The sequence below is a fragment of the Hipposideros armiger genome, unplaced genomic scaffold (genome assembly GCF_001890085.2).
Source record: "Hipposideros armiger isolate ML-2016 unplaced genomic scaffold, ASM189008v1 scaffold_6, whole genome shotgun sequence".
NCBI lineage: Eukaryota > Metazoa > Chordata > Mammalia > Chiroptera > Hipposideridae > Hipposideros > Hipposideros armiger.
Window position 1 is genome coordinate 1,754,866 of NW_017731356.1, and position 6,508 is coordinate 1,761,373.

At 44.0% G+C, this 6,508-nt stretch overlaps 1 long non-coding RNA gene across 2 annotated transcripts in view; it reads right to left on the reverse strand.

The window, feature by feature from the left end:
- Positions 1–6,308, reverse strand: part of LOC109385352 (uncharacterized) — a 16,415-nt gene extending 10,107 nt beyond the window's left edge. The window contains exons 1-3 of one of the 2 annotated variants that reach the window (XR_002124596.1): positions 6,103–6,308; positions 555–708; positions 40–440 (exon numbers count right to left, since the gene is read on the reverse strand). This is a non-coding gene — a long non-coding RNA (uncharacterized LOC109385352). Of the gene's footprint in view, positions 1–39; positions 441–554; positions 709–6,102 lie in introns of those variants that run through there. The other variant, XR_002124595.1, reaches the window with a different exon arrangement.
- Positions 6,309–6,508: the final 200 nt, after the last annotated feature.

Genomic DNA, 6,508 nt, shown 5'->3' on the forward strand with positions numbered 1-6,508 from the left:
GACCTGGTATATTTGGCTTTCATGATGGGTGCTTGCTATCTCTCGATACCCTGTCTAATTTCAGTTCATCCTTCAAGACTGAATTTGGACGTCACTTCTTTCAGTGAAGACTCCTGAATCTTTCAGATCCCGGGAGCCCCTTTCTCCTCCTGTGAATCCTAACGTTGATTCCTTATTATTACACATGTGGCATAAGTCAGGTGTCTGTCTCTCCCATTATTCCATAAGGTCTTTGTGGGAGAAGCACTATATTCATCTTTGTGCCCTAGAGCCTAGGACAATAAATCAATGATTATAATGGATTGTCGAAAAGATTCACCTGGCTGAATTCCGAACCTTTTTGGAGACTCGTGCTTATCATCCATGATTTGGTTAGACTAAGATCTGGAAAGTGGGTGCAGGCTGGATGTGAAGAACTTGTATCAATATTTTGATTGTCCCTAAAATTAACCACAGTTGAATCAAAGATGACTTGCTCAAAATGCATCTTATTAAATCATCAAGCACAGAAATCTCCTTGTATCTGAAAAGTAGCCCTCAGATATGAACCATACCTCTCAACGCCATCTTCCCTTGTCACCCAGGTGGTTCTAAGTGACTGGCTCATGTCAGTGGAATATGAGCTGTAGTGACGTGTGTTGTCCCTAGGCTGACGAGGTTAAGACGCAGGTTGGCCTTCTCCATCCTCTGTCATCATCTCCCCACTGCCTGTGAGAGGTCAAAGAGTCACTGTAATGTGAGCCAGAGGCAAACTTTTATTGTGATAAAAGTCACCGCTCATTTTTAGCTTGTTTGTTACAGCAACTAGCATTAGCTTAACTACCACCCCTGTGCTAATTATGCAAAGCCAAAATCAGGGCCTGGCGTCAGCATCTTTTCCGAGGAAGGAGTATTCTTTTGCTTCTCACAAAGTCACCTTCTGCAGCCATGTTGTGTAACTTTGGGCTACATCAACTCAAAGGTCGGATATTTTGCCTAATTGCACAAAGTTGTTGTGTAGGTTAGTGGTGCCTATAGAAAATGACCATTAGTTTTTCTCCATGAGGGAGGACGTCCAGTACGTACAGACAAAAAAAGCTCCACCCTTTCAACGTATTATCCATAGATGCAAGAGATTGGATAGTTTTGGACGGCCCAATGCAGTGCTCAAGAAGTGAATTTTATCATTAGACAAGCCAGTGATGGTTGCAAAACAGTTTAAAATCTTGGCTCTCAGTGTGAGAAAGGGAAGTCCCCACTCTTGTTGAAATGCTAACTCTCTGATAAAATGCATGAGGGACAGGAAATGAAGCTGGTCACAGACTCAAGGCTAAATTTTCCAGCCTGATGTAATTCTTCCAGAAAAAGTGAAATGCCACGGGGAAATAAAAAAATGGCTAGACAGAAAATTCAATTAGCCTTTTGCAAACTGATTTTGCTTGCACCTTTTAAGCTAAAAATAGTCTTTAACTTGTCTTTTCCCCTCTAACCTGTACATATGGGCTGCGGGCTAGGTGGCCAAAGCAATTTTCATGTGGCCCTTCATTTAATGGAGAACCAACCTGCTCCATAGATACTTAGAAAACACTGTAACTTAGAGGAAGGATATGAGGAGAATGAGGAGGAAAGAAAGAAAAACTGAAGAGAAGGAGGCTGAGGTTATGACTCTATCACCCAAGGTTATCTGGAATGCCTTGCCTGAGTATGTAGATGGGTGGGATCCTTGCTTGACTGACACAGGGGCTGAGCTCCCCGTCACTGGAAGCATCCAAGCAAGCTGGGGTTCCCTTTTTCAGAGTTCATACTGCTAAGAGTAAGAAGTTAGAGGAGATGATTGGTAAGGGTTCCTCCAAACCTAAGACTGAATGACAAAATGAAATGGCGAGTAACGCGCCTGTACTGTCTGGGGGCAGCAGATTTTGCTGAGCTCTGGGAAGTAAACTGCAGGAAGGTGGTGGGTGCAATAGGGTACGGAGTCGGAGTTCTTATTTAATATGAATTTGCTTGCTGTAGAGGCACACGTCGTCCTTTGATTTAAAGCAATAATTACTGCCTTGGCTTGCCACTGTCGGGCTGTCAGCCTTTGAGCTCTGCTGCTGCTGTGCCATTGTCAGAATCAAATTACTCTAAAGGTCAGTGTCATTAATACGTGGTTTGAAAGGAGTGAAAATGCCAGACAGAAAATCTGTGAGCATCGAGGGCCTTGAGTCAAAAGCTTTGCTGTGGTTTGTTTATTTTTCTGGTGTTATGGTTTGCTCCAAGGTGTACAGAGGGCCAGGTCAGAAGCCTAAAACCGCCTGTAGAAACTTACACATAATATGGACCTCTAGCCTCCTTGTCCCTGGGTGCAAAATAGCCCCTGAGACTTCCCAGCCAGATGGAAACTCCTTGGTGACACACACCCTGCTTTCTTGTATCTTAGATGACAATGACCTGGGGACATTCATGAACACGTGAGCGTGGATTCACTTGCTAGTTTCAAAGTTACACACAGGGAATATCATAAGAAATAAGTACCCAGCTGAGAAGGACTGGGGTTCAGGATGAAGACCAGTCACATGAGTCCTGATGCCAGCTCACTGGCCGATGCTTTACATGACCTGAGATGAGTCACTTTACCACTAGCTTTTCTGTTGGGTAGAATGGAAATTGCTTTCTCTTTGATGTATCTTGAGAGGAAATTGTACTATGTAATTGGTTCATAATTAACATTCAGGATTTTTTTCATGTAATGAAACCTATTAACTATCAGTTTGACACCAGTTCTTGATTAGAGAGTAAATTATTTCAGAATAATAGATAAGTGTTGATTTTTTTAAATTGCTAAGAACTCTGGCTTACATGTCGGGAGACATGAATTTAGTCTCATGTCGCATGGTGGCTGCGAGCTTGCTGCTGGCTTGATTCATGACTTTGGATAAGTTGTGTTTTTTTTGTGTAGTTACTTGCATACATGTTTATTTTTTTTACCTCTTTAGGCCGCAGTTTCCTTATTTTAAAATGGGAGTATCAGACTAGGTGACTTCTAAGGCCACTTTCAACTTTAAAATTCTATGATTTCCAAGGGGACAGTGTAAATCTAGCAGCCTGTATGTATGTAGTAGAATATATTCAACCATTAGCTTGTCACAGTGATCAGAATTCCCACTATTTGAATCGCTTTTGACCATGAGTTTTAGATTGCTCCCAGGCTGCCATCTTTAAATATGTAACACCAGAGAAAAGCAACTCATCATTTTTTGGCCATTTGTTTATCAAGCATATTAGTTATAGATTAACAGGCTACGGGCTCCTTAGGAATCGAGACCCAAAAACAGTCTCTACTAATGCAAGTATTGTGCCCCAGATTACAAGTTTTGCCCAGAGAAGGACAGCTAATGACAAGTTCTCTTTGCTTCAACAGTTTTGTCTAGAGTGGCCTTGGTTCTCAACTTACTTTGGAAATGTAAAAAAAGACATTAGTTATCCTGAAAATTGTTTCTTTGGAATAGAGGAGACAACAATGAGTAAGTAACATGTTATGACAAAGAAATGTCATGAATTCATAATTATTACTATGGGTAGGAATCACTAATTCTTTTACTAGTACTACTTAGTACTAAAGCAGAGAAGAAGGAAACAAACCTAAAAAGTTACTATAAAGAGACCAAAGGCAGAGAAGTCCATCTCCTCACCTTCAGATGCATTTGTTAAAATATTGGACTCGTTCCCAGAGGTCCTGCGTCAGTCTGCCTGTTTCTCCAGATCTACAGGAAATCACATCTCCCACGAAGGTCTGCTCTCTTTTCTGCATTCACTTAAACAAGCACTTGTGGGGGCACAGACTCGATTCAGGCGTGTGCTCAATGCTCTGAGAGCTGCATACTCCCCAATCACTCCATTTTCTGAAACCTTCCCAGCATTTTGTTTATACCAACACTTAGCATTTTGTTTATACTGAAGGTACGTGTGATGTTCAAACTCCATTAGGGTATTACACCTGTTTGCCTACTTTATTGCAAGTCTGGACATAAGAGGTACTTAGTAAACCTTTAGAGAATGAATGAGGCAGTAATCACTCCCAACTGTAGACCATTTATCAGTGAGAAGAAATACTATTACCTCTAAAATTATAATGTAATTGAATGAGAAAATACAATTTGATCTATCAAAATTCAGTTATGGACAACCTTTGGGGATAATGTTTGGTGCGCGTGTCTTTATTACTGATGCAAGGAAATAATTATATCTCTTTAAAAACATACTTAGTTTAATTCAGGCAAAATAGTGATTGGGGCTCGCAAGCTGACCCTCTAGCCTTAGCCACAGCCTTGTGCTGTGAATCAAATGGTCTCAAGACAGCTGAGGATCAGAGGGACACCGGAAAACAACCTTGTAAATTCTTAGCCTTGTCTCTGCACTCTATAAATAACCCTCACAAGTAAAATAAAAACCCTGCAAGCCTTGGGAAAAAGTCAAGGGATTACCTAAAGTGACTTTCTGTGAGCAGAACTGGGGGACTGAGCAGTGTGAGATTGGCCCCTCCGGGTGGGAGTGTCCCTTAGCTGTGACACATAGTGCGCCCTGGTTAGGACTTGGAATGTTCCACGGAGGGTGGGTTCCCATCCACTGTGTCCTAGACATGAACTGTGCCTAACAGAGAAACAGGGGGTCTGAGGCGTGTGCGTGGGAGGGATGGGGGGCCGAGATATAAGCAAATATTGGGTTGTTGGAAAAGTCATGACGCACTTTTGCAATGAAAAACATAGAAAAAATACATCAGGACTTTCCCAACAACCCAATACCTCAGTGGCAATATTTTGAGAGTTTACCTAAGGAAAGCATCTTACCCTACTTGCAAGCTAAATGTTCGCCTGCCACATTTTATGGATACAAGAGTACCGAGATGTTCCTGCGCTGGTGTCACCTGTAGGAATGGAGATTTGGGGTACCAGGTGACAGCTATGCATTACAGAAGGGAAGCCTTGAGCCTAGGGAACCCAAGTCTTTTGTAGTGTGCAGAAAGCTTTCTTGATCTTTGCTCCAGAGGGGAATGCTCTCTCTGTCTCCCAGGGTGTTTACTATCCAAAGGGACAGGAAAAGATAGTCTGCACATGCAGAAATGAGAGATTCATGGGAAAATGTCTCCCATCACATGGATCTTATGTTGTATTGACAAAGACAAATATGTGGATGGATGGATGGATGGATGGATGGATGGATGGATGGATGGATGGAAAGAAGGAACTAGGTAGCCGTTGGTGATATGGAAGAAAAAAATAAGAGCCTGGCCATTTTCAGCAGCTCTGTTAGGGAAGGCTTTTAGGAGACGGTCAATTTGAGCAGAGACCTGAACAAATTGAAGGAGAGAGCCATGAAAACATCCACCCCACGAGCATTCTAGGGAAAGAACAACCAGTGTTAAAGCCACGTGCAGGAGGAGGACGCTTGGTGTTTTCGAGAAAGAACAGGAAACCCAACGCAGGGTCAGCAAAATGATGAGTGGTGGGAGACGAGGTGGAGAGTGAGTTGGGGCCCCAGTTGTGCCCTAATACACCGGCAATGGATTTTCTTTAGATGTTAAGTTTGACAGGCTGCCACTGGGCAAATGAATACATGAATGAATGAATGAATGAATGATTCCCCCTTCATTTCCCTGAATTGAACGGCAATAAAAAGGCTATAGGATGGCGAGTGGTTGAGAAACCTTCCTCCTAAACCACAGCCAGTCTCGGGGGGTGAAGGTCCTTGAGAAGAAGGAAAAGCAGTGGCAGCAGCGAGGATACGAGACAGTAGACCAAACATCGGGGCTCTGAAGAGGGAAGGCATGCGTGGCAAGCTGGGTTTAAGGGTCTAGGCCGTGGGGCCCCAGGTCCCCCAAGAAAGGCACACCAGCAGAGGTAGTGAAGTCACTGCTTTGCACCCTCTCCCTCCATGCGTATTTCTCCAGTTCCAGCTCTCCTGCTCCCTGTCTGTCCGCCTGGTTCCATCCATACATTTTCTCCCCCCACCTTCTTTGATTTCACTTCCTTTGCACACTTCTTGTCTCCATCTCTCTTTGTTGCAATTCCGGTTTCTCACATCTCTTCTCTTATTGCCCCTCCATCCCACCTTCCGCCCGCGAAAGCCTCTCTGTCTCCTTACCTTTGGGGCTCCCCGGATTCTGGAAGCCCCGCGGTTGGTGCATCTCCCGCCAGTCAGAGAGAATAGTGGAAAGGCCAAAGAGCCCTCCTTCCCCTAGCTGTGCAGGTGGGTCAAATGCCCTTCCTGCCTCAGGCTGGGGCCACAGCATGGTGCCCCACGGGACCACGGGAGAAGGGAGAAAGCGTCTCCCCTGCAGCAGCAATGAACAGTGCTAGAAAAGACCCATTGTCCCCGGTCCCCACGGAAGAGCCATGCCAGCAATCACACACAGTGTCTGGCACATGGCAGGTGCTTTGCAAATGTTTGCGAAACTCAGGAATATGCTATTATAATTACCAGAGTTATCTCGGGGTACGTGGCATGAACTTTTCCATCTCAGGCAGCATCTCAATGCTGGTTTTTATTT